This window comes from Marmota marmota, unplaced genomic scaffold (genome assembly GCF_001458135.2).
Source record: "Marmota marmota marmota unplaced genomic scaffold, marMar, whole genome shotgun sequence".
Lineage (NCBI taxonomy): Eukaryota > Metazoa > Chordata > Mammalia > Rodentia > Sciuridae > Marmota > Marmota marmota.
The window spans coordinates 20,335,406-20,356,223 of record NW_025999977.1 but is presented as its reverse complement, the minus strand read 5'-3'; the positions used below and the strand labels follow the sequence as shown (position 1 = coordinate 20,356,223).

At 36.0% G+C, this 20,818-nt stretch overlaps 1 protein-coding gene and 1 long non-coding RNA gene across 45 annotated transcripts in view; both read right to left on the bottom strand.

Moving 5' to 3' along the window:
- Nrxn1 (neurexin 1) overlaps positions 1 to 20,818 on the bottom strand; it is a 1,091,229-nt gene that overhangs the window by 437,683 nt on the left and 632,728 nt on the right. The gene's annotated exons all lie outside the window — the stretch shown is intronic.
- LOC125617173 lies at positions 1,231 to 10,301 on the bottom strand. The gene is made up of 2 exons (XR_007348074.1): positions 9,326 to 10,301; positions 1,231 to 9,285 (listed from the first exon to the last, which is right to left on the bottom strand). It is a non-coding gene; the product is annotated as an uncharacterized LOC125617173 (long non-coding RNA).

The following is a 20,818-nucleotide window of genomic DNA, read 5'->3' as shown; positions in this document are numbered from 1 at the left end:
CCCAGTAGCCCCTTTTGCTGATTTCAGCTCATCAGATCTCCTCCTGAGAGGGGGAGATTTTTGCATCACTGGGGAACATACTACAAAACAGGCTGGGAAATAGAAGTTTGTGACAGTTTTGCTGCAAACACTCATTCAACTTGAGGCCCCGTCTACATGTTGTACTTGCCTAGACAACTGACCATTGCCAGATTTTAAAGATAAGGGAGGGAGAGGGAACCTCTCTCCATCCAACTTTTACTCACGCCAAGAAATAAATAGATTAGCATTATTCTTGGCTAGTTCTGCCTTTTGCCTCAGAGTATGGATTTACCTAAGTGAGGTAAAGCTTGAAAACGAAATTAGCTAGTGAATATTTTCCTACCTATTGACACATAGTAAAATTATGCTGGTTTTAAAAAACAACACATCCTACTGGGGAATGATATTGACCAAATTATATTGTTATACTCAGTGCGTATACAAAAAAGTAATAATGAATTCCATCATTATGAACAACGATAACTGCAACAATTAAAAATGCAAAAAAAAAGAAATGCATCCTCTTCATAATGCATTGTTAGAGCCCAGTTTTCTACTGAATTCTTCAGGTTGCTAGATCCTCTATCTGTTACAGAAAAAGTCCAACTTCACCCCAGACTTGCAAACTCCACTTATGGTGGCTAATGTTTTATTTAATTCCATAACTTTCACACCCTTGTCCTCCTCCACTTCTCCTCTTCTTTTTGTTTGATGCTTTCTTGTAAAATTATTATTACTACTTTTAGAGCCACTCCGTCTCGCATCTCTGTCTCCTCCACCTACACACATGGGTCTGTTCCCTGTGACTCCCCCAGGCCCATCCCAGCTGCTTCTTAGGATCCTTCACCCACTCAGCTCTTGGCAACTTCTGTGCCACTGTCCCTTAATCTTGGAACAGCCTTCTTTCTGATCAATGTGTTTTGAGCTACCTCGGAACTTCAGAAAGAAAATTCCTTGGAATCCATCTGTTTAGAGAATCCGTCTACTTTCAAGATCACTCTCCCAACACTTTAAAATGTTGCCAGTGTGAGGCTCAACATTGTTCAAGGACCCTTCTGTTAAAGGCTTGGTCTCCAGGGTGGTGCTACAGGAAGGAGGTGAAACCTTTAAGAGGTGGGGCCTAGTGGGATGTCCTGAGGTTCTGGGAGTACCAGAACCTATTTGCTTCCCACTCTTAATCTACTTTTGTTGTTGTTGGTGGTGGTGGTATTTTCTTTTCTTTTTTTTTGGGGGGGGGTTGCGGGGACAGAAGATCAGATTTATTCCCTCTGAGAGAGAAAAAGAACAGAATAATGGGAGGTGTGGCCCATGCACAAGTGAAATAAATACTTAAAAATCATATCTGTTTTGAGCCTAGGAAATCTCAGATCATTTGGTGACTTTCGTTCAATAGAAGCAGCGATTCCCTTTTAAATTCTTGCTTCTGCTGTTACTCTCTTTGGGAGCATGCCCTTACTAAAGGGATTATTGGACCCCAGCTTCTTCCTCTTTCTCTCTCTCTTTTTTTTTTTTCATCTGTGAGGTGCAAGGCTCTCCCCACCATTGTCATTAGGTACCCCCATCAGAAGCCCAAAGCAATAGGTCTTCCCAATCTTGACCTCAAAATGACAAAACTCTGAGCCAAATTAAACCTTTTCTCTTATATATGCTCATTATCTCAAGTATTTTATTATAGTAGCAGAAGCGAATGCAAATATAAATTTGTTTTTATACATGAATTAGCAAACATTTCAGAATTTTTCAGAGGTTACTACAAATATCCCCAAGGTGCACTCAGAATAAAACCTTTAATTTTTCCCCTTTTATAAACGAAAATTTTAAAAGGCTGAACCTCAAGAAATGAATCTCCATTACAGTCTGTGTATCAATGCAGGAGTGTAGCAACATTTATATTGCTTTGGGCAGTTTAGAGTCTAGACACTGTTCTTGCACAGTTAACAATTTACTTTCCTCCTATAATATTATAGTATCATGTTAGAGCCTAATAAATCAAATATTCTGTAGACCACAGCATAGTTAACTTACTCCAATGACTTCCTTAATTCAGTACTGCTAGAAAGCATTTGAAAGCAGCAAATCCCAGAAGTCTTAATGACTTGTACATTATGCTGATGAAACTCAAGTATTCAAGCTACCTGGGAATGTTAGTGGCATGTGGCTTACACCTCAAACCAGCACTGTCAGTGGGTACAGCAGGAGTGGCAGCAGGCCATTTTCCTTTCTTCTTCAGAGCTACACATGACCACCACTGTGATTTCTACCACAGTGGATTTTCTTTCTAGGAAGCTTTCCAAGGTGTCTCTCACACTGCATAAGAGTTGCCTTTAACCCCATGCCTCACTTAGAATACTGATAACACACATTGTCGTATATTTCCCATGCTGTTCCACAATGTCTCTTACATGTGTAAAATGACCTCAAAATTTAAAAAATTAGTCTCAACAAGAATCCAATTCATAAATTTCCTGATAATAAAAGTATTTATTATGAAAAAGTTGTAAACAAAACTTTCTCATTATATATTAAGGTGATATATCAAAATATAATTATGGTTATGTTTCATCACTGAAATAAATATATATACATATCCATTTATAGATTTATAAATATCTATACAGTAGTCCCTCCCTTATCCACTGTAACCTCAGTACCAGATCTAGAATTTAATGTGTTTTTCATCTTAACTAAGTACTTACCATACTCTGTGGCCAAATTAGCACAAATTTCTTTTTCCTTCTTCACAGTTTCATGAATAGAAGATTCATTTTCACTGTAGATCTTAGCAACCTCAGCACACTATTTTTTTTTTATTAAGTTCAGAATTATTACTTTTCACTTAAAGGAACTACTTCACTGCTTTCTCTTCAACACACCCGAATTATCAACATCATTACTCTTGTGCTTTAGGGATATTATTAAGTAAAATAGGGTTACTAGAATACAAACACTGCAAATACTACCACAGTCAACCTGATAACCAAGAATTCTGTTTTTGTTATATGTTGTATTAAGCATATATAGCGTGGAAATGTTGGGCAAAGGGATAAATCCTATTCTAGATAGGTTGAGCTAGAGGACTGAAGACTTTATCTTGCCACTTAGAATGATGTTTTATTTAAAGCTTACAAGATATTTATTTCTAGAATTTTCCAGTTAATATTTTTGGACCATGATTGACTGTGGAGAACTGAAACCACAGAAAATGAGACTGTGGATACAGAGGGGAGTATACACATACACACACACACACATATGTATGTAACACACACATATATATATGTATGTAACTATAGATAGATTTCTATACAAAATCTGAACTTTCCAATTTTTATTTAATCATGATATAATATTTAGATAACAAAAATATTGTTTTAAAAATTCCTCATAATTCAACTGCTTTTTTTTAAATTAAAGAAAGCATCTAGAATTGCTCATTGTTAGCAAAGACTCTTTTGACAGAGACAAAGTAAAAAAAAATTCTGCACTGAAGATCTTAAAGATAAAATCTATAAATCTATAAGTGCAAAACAATCACAAGAGGTGGCTGCCAAAAAAGTGATGGTTCTGAAGAGGTTGTTTCAGTTAATGAATCTTAAAGCAGAAGGAGTTGAGAGCACTCTCTCTCCCTCCCTCTCATTTTTTAATCCACCAAGGATGAAACAGCACAAATCACAGTTCGATTATAGATATTAATAAGATTAGCATAGGCAGATATGTCCAATAGTCAAAGAGTCCCTAAACTGAGGTGTTCAAGAGGCAGCGAAAATTGGCAGGAGCCACCGATAGGAGCCCATACGCGGTTCTTATTCTCTATTACAATTTCAACTACTTATGATTCTAAATCCCAGTAAAAATAGGAATAATAATTCCTGTTTCCTGCTGAATCAGAAATATTCTCCCATGATAGGACAGGAGCTGTAGAAGAATACTGAGCTAAGAAGAAAAAATACTAGATTCTAGTCGTAGCCTCGAGCAGGGTACTTAGCCTGCCATTGAACTCCAGTTTCTTCATCTAGTTCTATTTAGTGGTATGTGGCCAAGGGCTGCATAAGAAAAAGGATGTTTTATGTGAACCATTATATATATTACTCTCACAATAGTACACTAAATCTGTCATTATCTTTAATTTATAGTTGACTAAACTGAGGCTCAGTGATCTCACAGATTATACTTAAAGTTCTTTCTAGAGGGGACAATTAACAGCCACTTCAAGTTGCCACTACAACCAGACAGGGTCTAATTCATCCCAAGGTTCCTCACGTTTTCCATTAATACTTGTTTATTGATGAATATTCAGCTTGCCCAGCATATTCAATAAGTAAAACAATAGATATTCACCTAGGAATAGAAAGGAGACAGTACAGGGATGGAGAATTTTTTATTCAGAGCTGAAGCAATCTACCTGACCCTTTTTTTTTTTTAAATGTATTGGGGATTAAACCCAAGGGTGATTTACCACTAAGCTATATCCCTAGTCCTTTTCATTTGTTATTAAGACAAGTTCTCCATAAATTGCCCGGGCTGGCCTCAAACTTGCAATCCTCCTGCCTCTGCCTCCAAAGTCACGGATTATAGGATTCCCCCACCTCACTTGGTTGGCTTGACAGTCTTCACATATTTTAAAATATACCCCATTTGTAATAATTATAATGGATTTCAAGGGGAAAAATAACTTGATAAGAGATAATAAAATGATCTTATCTGAAAAAAAATCCATTTCTAATTAATTGGTACCAACTGAATTTTTTTTTCTCTCACTAGAACACTGTTCTGGGTGCCCTCAGGCTCTGACCACTTAAAAGGAGGGTGAACAGACCTAACAGCAGTCACTTTCATATTGTCTCCTTAACAACATAGGAACATGCTGTCCTTTAAAAATATATAATTTTTTTAACCTTTGCATTTTGTATTTACTCAAACCTAAATAGAGAACTTCTGCTAAGGTAGTAGAAATGAATGCCAAGTTCAGCTCAATTCAGTTAGTTGTGCTAAAGGCTAAAATTACAGGAACAGCATGAAGAAATAATTGACAGCTGAAGTGCATGGTCCTACGAAGCCTCTCTTCAGGGAATCTGTGATTGCTCTTAATGGCATTTTTTAAAAAAATGGTCCTGTTAATTTTTAAGATATTTTTAAACACTCGATTTCTTTTAAAACAATCAGCACCATTATGAACTCCCAGGAGGCTCTGAATTAAGAAATGAATACCTGTGTTTCATAGCACTTTACAAAATACTCTGTGTGGACAACAAATATCAGATCCACTAGGGTCCCAAGTAACACAACCCAAGTCCTAAAAATGTAGGACTTAAAGATGATTAAATAATTAATCACAATTAAATTCCTCAATTGATCTTAATGGAGCTAAACACAAGAAACACAAGAGGAGTCCATGGTTTTCTCATGCACTTTCAGTCTTTTGTTGCTTTACTCTTTCACAGATTAAAGGTGAATCATTTTATACAAGAATCAACCATGATAAAGGAAAGATAAATTTTTTGGGGGGGGGCATATGTTATTATCATTTGAATGTATACCCCAAGTTCCTTTGTTTAAAATTTAATCATCAATATCACAGACATGCTCGCACATGTCCACTTGTGCTGTCTTGCCTTTCTGCCTTCCACCATGGGATGACACAGCATGAAGACCCTCACCAGAGTCCAGCACCTTGATATTGGACTTCCCAGCCTCTAGAACTGTGAGGAATAAATTTCTCTTCTTTATAAATTATCCATTATCAGTTATTCTGTTAGAGCTACACAAAACAGACTAAGACAATGTGATTTTCAACCAGATCATTCACAACCTAGAGAAATAAAATAGAATGATTATGAATAAAAAATGTACTAGAATTACATTTGAGTTGCACAAAACTGTTATTGATCTACTCATAAGGTAAATATAATGTATCTATATTTGTAATTACTTATAGTCACCAATAAACATGACCCTATTCTTCATCTCTTTGGTGACCTTCTGGAGATCATCATTGTATAGAGGACCTGCCTCAGCTCTGCCAATGCTTAGAACCTAGGGCATATGTAGTTGCTCTTTCATAGACACTTGGAACACTTACAAATGCTGTACTTTATCTTTATTGCACTATATACAAATGAGAGTTTGGCTCTTTTGCATCCTGATAGTGAAAACATCTTCCAGAAATGCTCCCCATCAGAGAGTTGGCAGCAACTCTGAAATCTGGCTCCTCACAGAAGGACATTCTCTAAGGAGTGCTGTTGCTTTGGAATTGTAATTTTATGATCCTCAATTCCATTCTATTATATTGAAATTTAGGATTTTTGTTAAAACTGATCCTGATAGTCCAGGAATTGCAGGACATTCTGGCCTTATCATTTTCCAAAAATACCTTTCAACCATTCTTTTATTCTTCCACTTATTTGACCTTTTATTTGGGGGGAGGGGCGTAAACTAAGGACTGAATTCTGGGGCACTCAACCACTGAGCCACATCCCCAACCCTATGTTGTATTTTATTTAGAGACAGGGTCTCACTGAGTTGCTTAGCACCTCACAGTTGCTGAGGATGGCTTTGAACTCGAAATCCTCCTGCCACAGCCTCCTGAGCCATTGGGATCAGAGGCGTGCACCACCACATTGGGCTTAAGATATATACTTAATATGTCAGTGTTGGGTCATATATTATTGATACCAGGACACTTAATTTTACTGACTATGATTATAAGCAGTTAATTTTACTGGCATTTTTTTATTGAATGTCTTTCACTTAGTAAAGTTTTCCTGATAGACTTGATGATCACCAGAACAAAAACAACAACATCAAAACCTGGTTGTTAGTTTTGAGATATTTGGAGCCTGGCTACTTTTGTGGATATTACATTAAACGAAAACAAAACAAAACAAAAACACACCCTCAGGGCTTTGAGAGTATGCTTATAAGCAGCACAGTATGTGGTCAACCTAATAAGGAAGACATAATCCAAGTCAGTTATTTGGTATACCAAGGCAAAAAAAAACAAGGACTATAGAAGTTTTGAATGAGTTGACCTGATAATATACAGACAGGTATAGGCATGTGCTTGAATAGACACACATCTGTTATCAGTGCTCTTTGCTAATTATATTCCAGAAAATATGGAATTAAATATAAACACTTTGAGTCCAATAACAAATGTTACATGGATATATTTTGAGAGAGCACGTTCTTAGCTAAGGTCTATATTAGACCTTACAATCATAATCAGTAAAATTAACTGCTTATAATCATAGTCAGTAAAATTAAGTGTCCTGGTATCAATAATATAAGACCCAACACTGACATATTAAGTATATATCTTGAATACACCCAAATGTACAAATTTGTAATACCGGCTCTTTCTCTTCCCTTTCTTTCCTTTCTTCCGAATTATTTCCAATTTGCTAAAAATCTCAGATAAAAGGGTATCTTCCCAGAGCTTCTTTGAGTCCCCAAAGAAGATCAGATTTCCTAGTAATTCCCTTCACTGTATTTGAAACATCTCCCACAGTTTCAAAGTAAGCCACTAACTCATTGCCAGTGTTCATCCTCTATATTTAATTTCATTCAGCAAGAGATTGTCTGCTTTCTTTGCCAGTGCATACAGGAGATTAGGAGCTGGAATTTAGTAGATGCTTCATTTGTTTTCTTGAGAAGATTGTTGAGTTAACCCAAACTCCAGGAGAGAACCTCATATTCAAATGGAACTTTCAATACAACATTGCGCATCATACATGATAATGTGATGGTATCAGATTTCTTTTTAAGAAAAGGCTAACATTGAAATTTCAAATTGTTAATGTCACACCAAGCAGAGCGGTAAAAGCCTATAATCCCAGTGGCTCAGGAGCCTGAGGCAGGAGAATTGCAAATTTAAAACCAGTCTCACAATTTAGCAAGGCCCTCAGCAATTTAGCAAGATCCTGTCTCAAAATAAAAGATAAAAAGTGCTTGGGATGTGGGTCAGTAGTTAAGTGCCTTTGGGTTCAATCTCTGGTACCCCTCTCCTCAAAAAAATGTTATGTCATGCTCATGCTTAGAATCATTTATATCAAGTTAGTCAGTTGAATCTCTACCCTTTGCCAATTTCTTTGTTCTTAAATAGTAGCATTAGACTGTTTAGGATATCAAATTATATTGTAGCTGTGTCCTTTCCATAAAAAATGGTAAAATCAAGACAGAGTTAAGAAACATGGTTTTTCTTCTATTTATTATACAAATACCAGTAAGTTAGTACATCATGGGTTTGGCTAATTAAAAGGATTTCACCTAGAGGATAATGGGATATTTGGAAAATATGAGAAATCTTCATAAGATAAATACATTCTCCTATCCCTTACTTCTATTTTTTGTTTAATTCCATTAGTTAAAAAAAAAAACACATTTCTTTTGTACATTAGGCTTTTAACTTTTAACATCTATTCAATAACCCAAAATTTAAGACAATACCTCTTTGTGAATTTTAGAAACATTTTCACTTATTCCTGAAAGTGACTGGTTTTCACAGGCTGGTATGTCCCACAATGATTTAATAATTATTCAATGCTTATTGTATTAGTAATATAAAAGTAGGTGACAGAATCCATATAAGTCGTCTTAGTGTTTGATAATGTGCAAGACCAGGAATGTTAAGAATAAGCCATTTCATTAGAGTTGATGCTATTCACTTTAATACGCTCTGGACTCATTTCCTTGGGCTTTGGGAACCTGTCAACTTTTACTTCCAGAAAACTTTGTTTAATTTGGGGCCTCCCAGTATAGCTCAGACTCCTGGGACAGCAGAATTAAAAGATCTTGGAGGTGGGGCAGAGCGGTAAATACTCAGGAAGTTGACTTAGATCTGTTAAAGAGGTTCGCAAGTTTGCAGAAAGAAAAGAGCAAGAGGAGTTAACAGAAAGATAAAAGTAAATAAGACTGAGATAAAGTGCTGGAAATATAAAAACAGGTCCCTAGGTTGACTGAATATTAATAGGGAATGGGAAGGCGAAATGAACCACAGCAAAGCCTGTGGGTCCAAATGCTATTGGAATAAGAAAACTGTAATTTAGTAAATTTGATTATAACTAATCCTAATTATATTGCTTTAAAAAGAGTCCACTTTACTTGGGAAGAGAATACTTGTGATTCAAAGTTTATTTTCTTTAAACTAACAGCAACACTGTTTAAATATACTTACGAGCAATCCTATCATTTATTTGAAAAATGTAATGCATGACATTAAAGATTTAGGAACACTGGGACAAAGTTGGTCTGTGTCAAGAATCAAATCTTCTACTATCCCCCGGAAAAAAAAAAAAAAGAATCAAACCTTCTGGCAAGGGTTCCTATTCTAGTTTATTTAAGTTCCAAGGTACTAATAACACAGGCTGGCTTTTAGCAAATGGATCAATGAGTCTTAATCCCAGATCTGAGACTCTCTGTTGGTTACTAAGCTTCTAATTTACAGAGAAGAATGAGAATTAAAATGGTCAGGCAGCAAAGAATGGCTTAGGGAGGAAAGAGAAACAATTGAAAGTATTTTCCTTGATTATGCCTTCTCTTTTTTCTGTTTACATGCAGTTTCTGCACAATTCAGAAAGGGATATGCAGAGGGAATACATTATTTAATAATATATTCTTCTGATAATAAAAAAAAATCTTATGAGCAATTGACTTCTTTGCACTTGTAAACATCTCTGCAGATTAATTTTTGCTGCTACTTAATGAGGCAAATTATGAAATTTACTTATCAATTTATCAAAGTTGTCATCTATGATAATCTTTGAGGTGTCTCTTTCCTGAATTGTTTCCTGTTCATCACTTATAGTGCCACTCATGCAGTTCTAAAATGACTTGATCACAAGATTTATGCAATAAATGATCAAATCGAACCCTCCTAATAATACTAAAAACTAGCAAAAAAGACCCTAGAAAAGAAATCAAACTGCAAGGAACCTTTCAAATAAGCATTTTATGTGGTTGTTTTACTTTCTATCTCATTTCTATATCTAGACCCATCATTATTATCCAGCTGAACAAAGGGCTGAGTTCTGAGTATTTACAGAACATTATTGCACAATGCATTTCACTGTACTTATTTTTTGACAGTCCTGACTCTAGAAAATTAGTAGATGATAGGATCATGGAAGAGGAAGGAAATGATAATGTATTTAAATCATGAGAAGGTAAGTTAGATTGTAGTAGGTAGTGCAAGAAAGAAAAGAGCAAGAGGAGATATACACAACAGTAGAGTATATTTTGACATATTATACATACATGGAGTATCACTTATTCTAATTAGGATCCCATTCTTGTGGTTGTACATGCTGTGGAGTTTCACTGTGGTGTATTCATATATGAACATAGGAAAGTAATGCCCAATTCTTTCTACTATCTTTCCTCTTTGCATCCTTGTTCCCTTCCCTTCATTCCCTTTTGTTTAATCCACTGAACTTCTATTAAAACTGATATCTAAATAATTTATATTATAAATCAGTACCAATGTGGGGGATCAATTGTCAAACTAGAATAATTTGAACAGTAAGGGGAAAAAAGGAAAACTGAGACAAAGCCATGGAGGAGAGAGAGAATTAATGGCAAGAATCATATTCTTTATATCACTCATAGCTGATGCTTGATAAACACATGTTCTATACAGGAATAAGCCTGTTAAAAACAAACAAAAAAGAAGCAGAGAAGAGTTTTCAGACAGGCAGCCTCTGAGCTGGATCAGGTCTGAAAACTGGGTGCTTTGGCCAAAGCAGTGTATTAAAAGCAAAAATGAATAATGTTAAAAAAATCAATAGATTTTACTTAAAAGTCTCCATTTCTTTAAAAGTTAGAAGACATGGCAACAACCCTGGGATAGAAGAAAATGGCTAGAACTTTGATAGATAAATTCCAGACCACAAAGAAACCGCAAACATTTTCAAAGCAACAGGTGCTTTCCAAGAAAAACTTTTTTTTTTTTTTTGGTCTGGAGAGTATTATTGTCTAGTACTTATAACTTAAAAGCTCTTTCTCTACAAAAATAAAGTATGTGCATATCTGATAAATAAAGTCTTTGAAAGACTTTATTTCATTAGTTTTCAAAACTCTGCACATAATTTCTATTTTCTTATTTTACTGCCACTTGTTCTCAGAATTGAGTAGCCTTTTAGATAAAGTCACATTTCCAATGATATCTGGTCTATTTAGTCATTTAATTTATGTGCCTCCTAGAAGGTGAACTTAATGATGCTTCAGTTATAATTTCAATGAAATAGTCTAGGGAGAAGGAATAAAAGGCAATGTGTGGGTCTCAAAGCAGGAAAACAGGAATTTGTCTGTTAATTTAAAGAAGTGAATATATCTTAGCTGTTGAACACATGTAAAGAATTTATGGAAAATGAGAAAGATGGATAAAATTAGACTACTTGAAAGTGAATGTTTTCTCTTTTGAGACTGTGAAAATTTGAGATAAATAACATTGTTCTTTGCTTTTATCATAGCAACTACATTTTTTCCTTTTTTTTTCCTCTAAGGTTTTTGCTACGTGGAGGTGTTCCTTTCACAGATTTGGAAAATAGGCTCAATCTACTATTTCTTCATGGTTTTATTGCTCCATGAGAATCTGGCAAAATTTCTGCTCACTTGCTGCTGACACATACAAGTCCCAGAGAAAGAAGAAAATAATGGGGAGAATTAAACTAGACAAATCAGAGACGGCAAATGAACCAGAGACACTTTCAGACCAACAGGTGTCATCTCCAGAGATTAGCTATCTTGTTGTCTGCAAGTTGTCATTTACTCTGTTTTGTAATTGAGGACTATTTCTCTACCACTATCAAGTATTTGACACAATAGTTCATTCTCTGTTTGAAACCCTTTATTTCCTCAGCCTCCAGCATGTCACACACAAGTTCCATTTTTCCCATTTTGTTGACCATTTATTCTCAGATTCCTTTGCTAGATTCTGCTTTTCTGGTGACCCCCACATATTGGAGTCCTCAGTTTCTCCTGCCTCTAAATCCCGCTTGTGGGCAATTTCACCTGGTCCTCCTACTTCAATCAACAATGTTAAGTTTCTATCTCCTGTCTGTATTCTCTATGGAAATCCTGGCTCTTCTATCCCCCTGTCTACATGACTTCTCTCCTTTGAGACCTACTTTGCGTGTCAAAGCCAGACTTCTCACTTTCTATCTCAAAACTAAAGCCTAAAATAAAAAAAAATCCGCCTCCCCACTTACTAAGTAAAAAGGCTCTTGATTTTCTCTTCTGAATCTTGGCTTTCTTAAGTGCCAACAAACTGGAAAGGTCAGAGTTAAAGAATACACTTAACCCTGCTTTATTTCATTCTGCACATCTAACCTGTTCACTAGTGCCGTCTGCTGTGCCTCTGAAATGAATCCAGAATTTAACCATTTCTTACCTTAAACTACATACCACCTATATCTCTTGTGTAGATGCCTCTAAAGCAGCATTCTCCTGGGTTTGCTGTTTCCCACTCTTGCTTATCTAAGTTCTAATTGTCTACAATGAATTCACACTTATCTTTTAAAAAGTGCCCATCATTCACATGATCAAAAGCTATCAATGGCTTCCCATTACACTTAGGATAAAATGAAAATCTCTTTCAATGACCTGAACTCTATGAGAAGGTATCTGGCCCCTCTCTTCCTGGCTGCCCATCACTGTCCTTCCTGACCATGCTTCTTTAGTTACCCAGGACTTCTTAGTTTTTTGTTTTTAAACATGCAATTCCTATTTCCATGCCTTGAGATCTGTTTCATCAAGTCCTTTACATGAATACTTCCCTTATTTCATTTTAAGTCTATGATCAAATGTCCCTTTTCAGATTCAACTTCCCCTCATTTTTCTTTCTTATATAGCCTCCCTTTTCTTTCTAGTACTTGGTACCCCATTTTCCAACTATGTTTTTCTTCATAGGTATTACATAAAATTATAATTACATATATCATGCCTTTGTCTAGTAGAACTCATGTTTTCTAAGGGAAGAGAGTCTATTGTCATGTGTCACTTAATGACAGAGATACAAAGTCTGAGAAACACAGCCTTAGTCAATCTCATCATTGCACAAATGTCTTTGAGTGTACTTACACAGTTTAAAATAAAAGTCTTTTGAAAACTAACTATCTAAATAAATAAATAAAATGTCTATGATGTCACTATGCAATATAATCTTAAGGAACCACCATCATTGTTCGGTCAGTCACTGCATCTTGTCTATGTTCATCCATGAAAGCTGACACATTGTAAATTGGCACTCAACAAACAGTTGCTGAACAAGGGAATAAATAAAGGACAACTACAATGGAATACCAGAAAACTATCATAATGTTTCCTAATTCTTGACCTTCTATAAAGAAGTGCTAAAATACATGACTTAATTAGCAAAACAAAACAAAAAATTCTCAAAAAGTTTTATCTGAGAAGATTGTCAGAAAGGATTTTTCTGTAAATCATTTCTTTATCTTATCCACATTTACTTTGATAAGAGAGTAGTTCCCAACATGTACATCAGCTTTGGGAAAAATCAAAATAGGTCCTTTACATGCTTTCTAGCCTTAAAATCTGACTTCATTCACTTCAATTGAATACACAACTACCATTTCATCATAATCTGCTGAAACCTATGGAAGATAACAAAATGAACCACAGTAATTAATGTTTATAATTTATATAAGGCAATGTGCTAAATGTTTTCTAGGCAATATGTCATCTCAATTCCTTGTGACATCCCTACGAGGTATAATGATCCCTACTTCAGAGAGGAGAGAACTCAGGGTAAATTAAATAACTGTGTACCCAAGGTAACTGTTAAAGGGTGGAGATGGATCTTAAGGCTTGCCTTTCTGCAGGTTATATTGATGATTTTCAGTATAGCATTTAGCATCATTAAACTAAATATGTACACTCTCTGTTCCATCTGCAAGGATTAACAACAGGAAAGGGCATTTACCTATGTCTAGAATATCCTTACCAATATTTCTGAGTTATTGAATTATGAAAGTTTGGTTTTTATAAACTAAAATTAGTGCTTAAAATATAGTTTGCAAATAATTATGATTCAATATCCTAATGAGAAAACTAGCTGCTACCCAGTACCCAGTAATGTAAATGATCCCCTGTGCATGAGCATATGCAGGTGAAATTGCCTAGGAGGGAGATGCTTTTGTATCAAAGCATCTTAGGCACTCATATCTGTGGAAGTGGGTTTCAAGAACTATCACTCTTACTTTAAATAATGAATTCTGTTTGTTTCAACTTCATTATTATCAATTAACTTGATAACTTATATAATGATGCATGTGGAAATCAGAACCACTTGTGACTTTATGGATGTATTAAGGCTAAACATTAAGACATTTATACATAGCAAACAAATATGAAATCTACACTCCTGTCACAAAGTAAAGGCATACATATAACCCACACTGCTTGCATATTTGCATTTTTTTTAAGTACAGTGAATGTTTCTATGTCGCCCAGAGGTTTTGGTTTCTTTTTTTTTTTAATGAAATAAAAACAATTATGATCCAAAAACGACTGAGAACTTCTGCTCGATGTTGACAACTCTCTGGTTGCATTGTTCTACTGCTTCCCAAGCTAGTGTATAAGACAGGCACACTTACCAGGCAGGGCAGAGTGAGATAAGTGCAACCAGAAAGGAACAGATAAACTATCAAATGAAGTACCTAAGCCCAAGTCAGGACTGTGGAACTCAAGCATTCCAGAGTGGTATATATTAAAATTCAGAAACCGTATAGCATTTTCTTAAGGAATCTAGCAAAGACTGATCTTTAGTCATTCTTCATAAGAAGGTTTCTGAACCACTTTACATAGAAGGGGGAGCAGCTTAGTTTTCTTAAGTTTGGGCTTAAAGTCAGAGTTATAGAAGACTGATGGCTTCTAGCAAGATGTAGGGAAACCTGGAAGGGAAACAGGAAGAAGATATATCCATCACCTTGATTCCCTTCCAGAAGCAGCAGGCTCAATCCCCAGTTGCTTTTTGACTATTGTCAGTTAAAAAAGAAAAAAAAAAAAATGGGCAGACTCAAAGGGAACCGGTTCTGTTTAGAATTGTAGAGGTAAATGAAATTTTTATCTCATTATGTATATAACTAGTGCTAGTTATTGACCTGATTCTATAGTACTCTACAGTAAAAGAAATATTTATGTATAAAAAGTTGTAAAATAAATTCCCATTCCAATTGCCACGTTAATTGGCCAACAAATAAAATAAAATTGCAAAACAAAATAATACCCTGTGATGTTTTTAAAAGACAGTTTTTATACACAGCAAACAAGATATTATAATCCTAAAAATAATATAAGGACATCATTAATTGTTGAACATAGGAAGGGGAAAATGTTGGAAATATCATTATCATCAATTTTAAATACTGTACACAAAGCAAGAGGTGACTATATATCAAGAGGCTCTGACATTTTTCAAGTTCGTGGGCTCTGAGGTTGATTTTTCTCTATTAAAGGGGATTGATTTATTAGCCAAGTTTCCCCCAATAACTCCCAGCACATGCAGAACTATTCAGAAAATCTGCATTAATTCAAGTCTCCAATAAGGTTATTCTTTTTATAGATTCAAACAAGATGAAATTTTAAATTTCTCCCTGTGCTAAAGTTTACTGGCTATTGTCCTCATTATCTTAGCATTCTTATTAGTTCTCTTGAGAAAGCACCTTTGGTAAAGTCAGGTAACTAAAAAGCATATTATTTGAAAATAATGTCATTCAAGCATTGGAGTCCTTCTTAAAAACGAAAAAGAAAATACATTCAACTGGCACAATATGTTAGGCAACGAGAAAACAAACAAACAAAATAATAACTTGTGAAAATGTGTGTGGATCTTATGTCAGATACACAGGAGACCTCAGTCAAACAAGTATGTTTGTGGAAATGTAAATAATTTATCAGGGTGGACTGAACTGGGGCAGAGCCTCTACCAAGTAACATGAATACAGCTATCTTCCCTGTGAGAGACATTTCCATTTGCAGGAGTGAGGTCATTGGGATTAAGGGGCGCTGTCTTTGGACAGGATTTACTTAAACTCAGCTGGTTCAGAAATGCAATTGTTCCCTAAACAGGCGATTTCTTATGCATTTACTATTAGCATTTCTAGAGCTCCACTGTGTCTAGCCTGGTAGTATAAAAGTGATATGATATTCAATTATCAGCCTAATGGTGGGGCTGGAAGACGCCCTGAGTTTCAGCCAGTCATTTTTTTTTTTATTTGCTTTTGATGGGAGAGGGTGGGCGAGTAGGTGTACAAGCACACACATGAAATAAAATTTCTTTTCTACACAGCTGGAGTAAATTATAGCGTGTCTGGACAAATACGTGTGTGACTATTTTCAGGACTGATTTGAGGTCATAATGGATTTTAAAAAGTAAAACTCAAACAGAGAATAAGCTTGATTATTCTACTCACTCTGTTTTTATGTTTTTCATCTAGATTTTAAAAGGTTGTGTGCTTAAAGGACCTTAGTCATTTTTAAAAAATGATTAGAACCTCTGAATTCAAGGAGAGGGAGTAAGGCTGATCCTAAATCCTCTATAAAACCAGGCTGATACAGGAGAAGGTCTGCAGAGAATTATTTCCTATTATTAAGCATAGCTGCCAGTCATGGGAGAAAGGGTTATTTGCATCTTATTTTTCAATTTCTTGACCAAAACTTTTAAATTTTTCTGGTAGTGCTTTCTAGTAATGTTAGAGGGGAACACATTTTTTCTACTCCAGTATTCCATGAGAAATAATTTTATTTTTTCCTCTTGGCTTGTCTCATATCTTTGGTTATTGTACTTGGGGGACAATAATTGGATATATTCTACCTAGTTCCATGTTTCTTGCTCGGAGGGGAGCATAGGCCATTTTGATCCCTAAAGGTCTCTGATTCATGGGTGCATCTTGCCCAGAGCCAAAAACTTTTGTTTTTGGGAATTAGGCTTGCTTAATCCAGGGGTTCTGTTAGCAGGTTCATGGTGATCTCCCAGCTGTGTCTTGTTGCCCAGATTGGTTTTGTTCATATGTTTTTGTTGTTGTTGTTATTTGTTTGTTTTGTTTTGTTTTTGGTACCGGGCATTGAACCCAGGGGCACTTAACCACTGATTGACACCCCCAGCACCTTTTATTTTTTATTTCGAGAAATGGTCTTGCTAAATTGCTGAGACTTGCTTTGAACTTGGCAATCCTCCTGCCTCAGGCTCCTGAGTTGCTAGGATTATAGGTGAGCACCACCCCGCCCAGCTGTTCATGTGGTCTTGAGAAAGCTTTGTATTCTTTTAAAAAACTTACACTACTCTAAATCTATGTGACTGGAACGGAAGCACTTACAAAAACAATAGAAATTCTAAGAAAATATCATCTCTGAAAGAAATTTAGTTTTTAATGCATAAGTATAGTATGGATGAGCGTTTATTTAAAACATTGAAAGAGGTGAATGTTGCCTGATGAATGGGAGTTGTCAAGGGAACAGGGGCTAGTAAGGAGGTTAGAACACAATACAAGTACATAAGCATCAGGGAGAACAGTACAATCAATACTGGCAACGCAGAGCTTCTGGCCCAATGATACCACAAGACAGAACATGGGTTGAAGGGACAACTGTACTTGGCTCCTCCCCAGATGGTTGTCTTCATCTATTTGTATACTTTGCATACACATGAGTGACAGTTACTTACTGGGATTAAAACATGAACATGTCAGGAAAAAACAGAAACAAAGAAGTAATGTGACTCTCCCTTCTGCTACCATATTTCTCTTATCCCAATCACATGCAAGCTTTCCACATTATAGACCTGAGAGAAATAGCAGAACACACTATGTCTAAGATAATAGTTTATTCATTTACTTTGCCCCTCACTTTTAATACTCAAGTTGTTTAAAGCCCCTGAAAACAAACAAACAAACAAAAAAGGATGTTAGTGAGGGTGGGGCCTTCAGAACCTCCACTGCTTACATAAACAATGAGGGGGTATTTTCAAATTCATAGATTCCTAGTTGTCATGGACAGACAGAGGAACACTGGTAATGCTTCAATAAATAAATAAATAAGGCCAGAGAGTATCAATGCCCAGACAACAAGATCACATTTTTATTAGCAAACCTACAAAAACCCTAGATCAAAATTTTTTAGGTAAAGGGGCATTAAAAAACTTTTAATGAACTAAAATGGTATTGAAGTATACTAACAATCTTGTCAATGTAGACAAATAAGCTTCTAATCTGTATCTATAAAATTATCCCCAAAAGTACACACTAACACTATGAATGCTGAACATAAAAAACAAAGTAGGCTTTGAGCAAGGAAACAGGAGTGCTTTGCAAAGTAAGAAGTGTGTACTTCATTAGATTTGGTAAAACTGAAGATATGAACATATTAAAGAGGTATGCATATAATAAGTCTGCAACTGATTACCAAAGAGCATTTTGTGATTCTGTGCAACACACTTGGTTTGATGCTCTGCAAATCCTGTTCACGTTTGCTGCTGTGTAATCACCTCTAAGGAAAGTTCCAGAACAGTGAGTCTTATGAACTACACACAGTTGCTCCTTCTTAAACTGAAATATTGTGGTCCTTTCCCAATTCTCAGAAAAAGAAATTTATCAAGCCCCCTTGGCCCTGTTATCACATTGTCTTCATATTTAATTCCAAGCATTTCGCTTACCTTTTCAGGTTCTTTCACACTGAACTTGGGAAGGTGCTTACACTGAGTTTTATGCTGCTGAAATGGGAATAATATATTTAAATCTATGTTTTCAGATGGAAAGACCTACTAATAAAATTACTCAATGTACATGTCTGAAGCACATACCATTATTGGTAATGGTTTCAAAAAATCACTACTAAGGAGGAATAGCAACTGCAGGAGAGTGCTGAGATTAGGTTCTAGCCTCTGCCTAGAACTGGACACAGGCCCTTTGGCAAGTGATGTGACAGTGACAATCAGGGACTTGACTTCCTTACTGGCGAGGGGAGGGAGGAAGCTTAAGTAGCCTGTAATACAAAACTCTCTAAGATTTATTCCACCTCAGAAAGGTTGATGATTCCTGGCCCTTTGGCAGAGTGAATCCTGCTAGCCTCCTGGGACATGCAACACTGGTCTAGTTGCAAGACAATTGGAACCCTGTGGAGCAATTCTTCAATCCTGGGCCTAATGGCAGAGAAAAGGCAAAGGCACAGGAGCAGCCATGGAGCAATTCTTCCAGACTGAGATTATCTTTGTTAGCAAGTTCTTAGGAAAGGTTAGGGCTGTCATTTTATTTCCTTCCAAACTAAAAACCTCTTAAAAGTGACTTAGAACCCCAACCAGGGTGAATTTCCTCATATTCCTCATGATGTTTCATCCTCTCTTTGTTATATTCAAAGCAGGGGATGATCATGCAAACCTTTTCCCTTCCTAGAGGCCTGAGCTCAGGTAATGTACTCCTAGGAAAGGGAATCCTCTTCCCCTGTCGGCCAAGGAGAAGGAGGGGTGGGGTGGAACTCCAGGAGAATGAACTGAAAGATCCCAGAAGCTGCTCAAGCTTGGAAGTGCCTAGAACAGCAGGCCTTTAATCTGATCGAATCTGGGGAAAATAATAACCCAGAGGAATTCAAACCAGCATTGCTTATCTTCTTTTATCTGTTCCAGTTTGGAAAATAAAATTATTCTGTAGCAGAAGTAGAGTAAATATGACAGGTATTTGCTTAGGTACCAAGGGATCAAAGTCATAGAGACTTCATGCCTTTAATTTTTTTCACTTATTTATTATACTCATTAAAAGGAAGCAGAGCTCAAGAGAAACTTTTCATGTAAGATGCATTTGCTGTATCAGCCATAATTTTTTTCCTCACAGTTTTGTTTAATATTTAAAAAATTGAAAAGTTATGCTTAAGTGATATGGCATAGTGAACTATTTTCAATGATAAATATCATCTGCCAATCTAATAAATGTGATTAAGGGTCTAGTGAAATAAATAGAGAAGAAAAAACCTGAATAGAATGGTGGGGGGGGGGGGAAGCAAAACCCCCTGGCACCATGAGCAGACAGCAAAGCTGAATTTCCTAGGCCATAGTGCCCCCTGCCGGGACATCTTGGAAGTGGTGCCTCCTGGACCCCAAATTGACCTCCTTGGTTAGACTACAGAAAGGGAGGTATCACATTTTGAACAGTCTTAAGGGAAGGAATACATGCATATTGTTTTCATCTATTTCTTTTATGTATCCATGATTGGCAGTAGAAGAACTGTGTTATACATAAAGAATCCTAGAGTCCATCAGAATAACTAGGCTTAGCCTCTTGTATTTCATGAATGTAGATCTTGCTCAAAGATCTTTAGCCAGTTCCCCCTCTGTCAATTGCAATTAATAATAATAATAATAATAAATGATAGCTGTTATAATGAAAACCAGAAGAGATTACACATGAGAAAGAGTACTTAAAATGACATAAAACATTGCAAGATAGATATGATGTAAGGGTGAGGGTAAGGTGAGACAATTCCATTAACCACTAAAATAACTTCCTTCTTAGTCATCAGTAGGTGCTCCAGGTGGACACCCCAGACATAAATGCTGAACTCTAGACCTTCAAGTCCCTAAAACAGCATTGTTTTCCAAGGACTCATGTGTGTCTTTCAGAATTTTACCTTCAAATCCTTTATTTAACAACTTAATCTAGTGAAGTAGTCCCCCTCTTATCCAATGAGGAAGCATTTCAGGACCCTCAGTGGATGTTGGTAATTTCTGATAGTGCCAAGTTATACTTTGTTTTTTCCTATATGCCCTGCATAATTGCCTCACGGTACCAGAGATAAT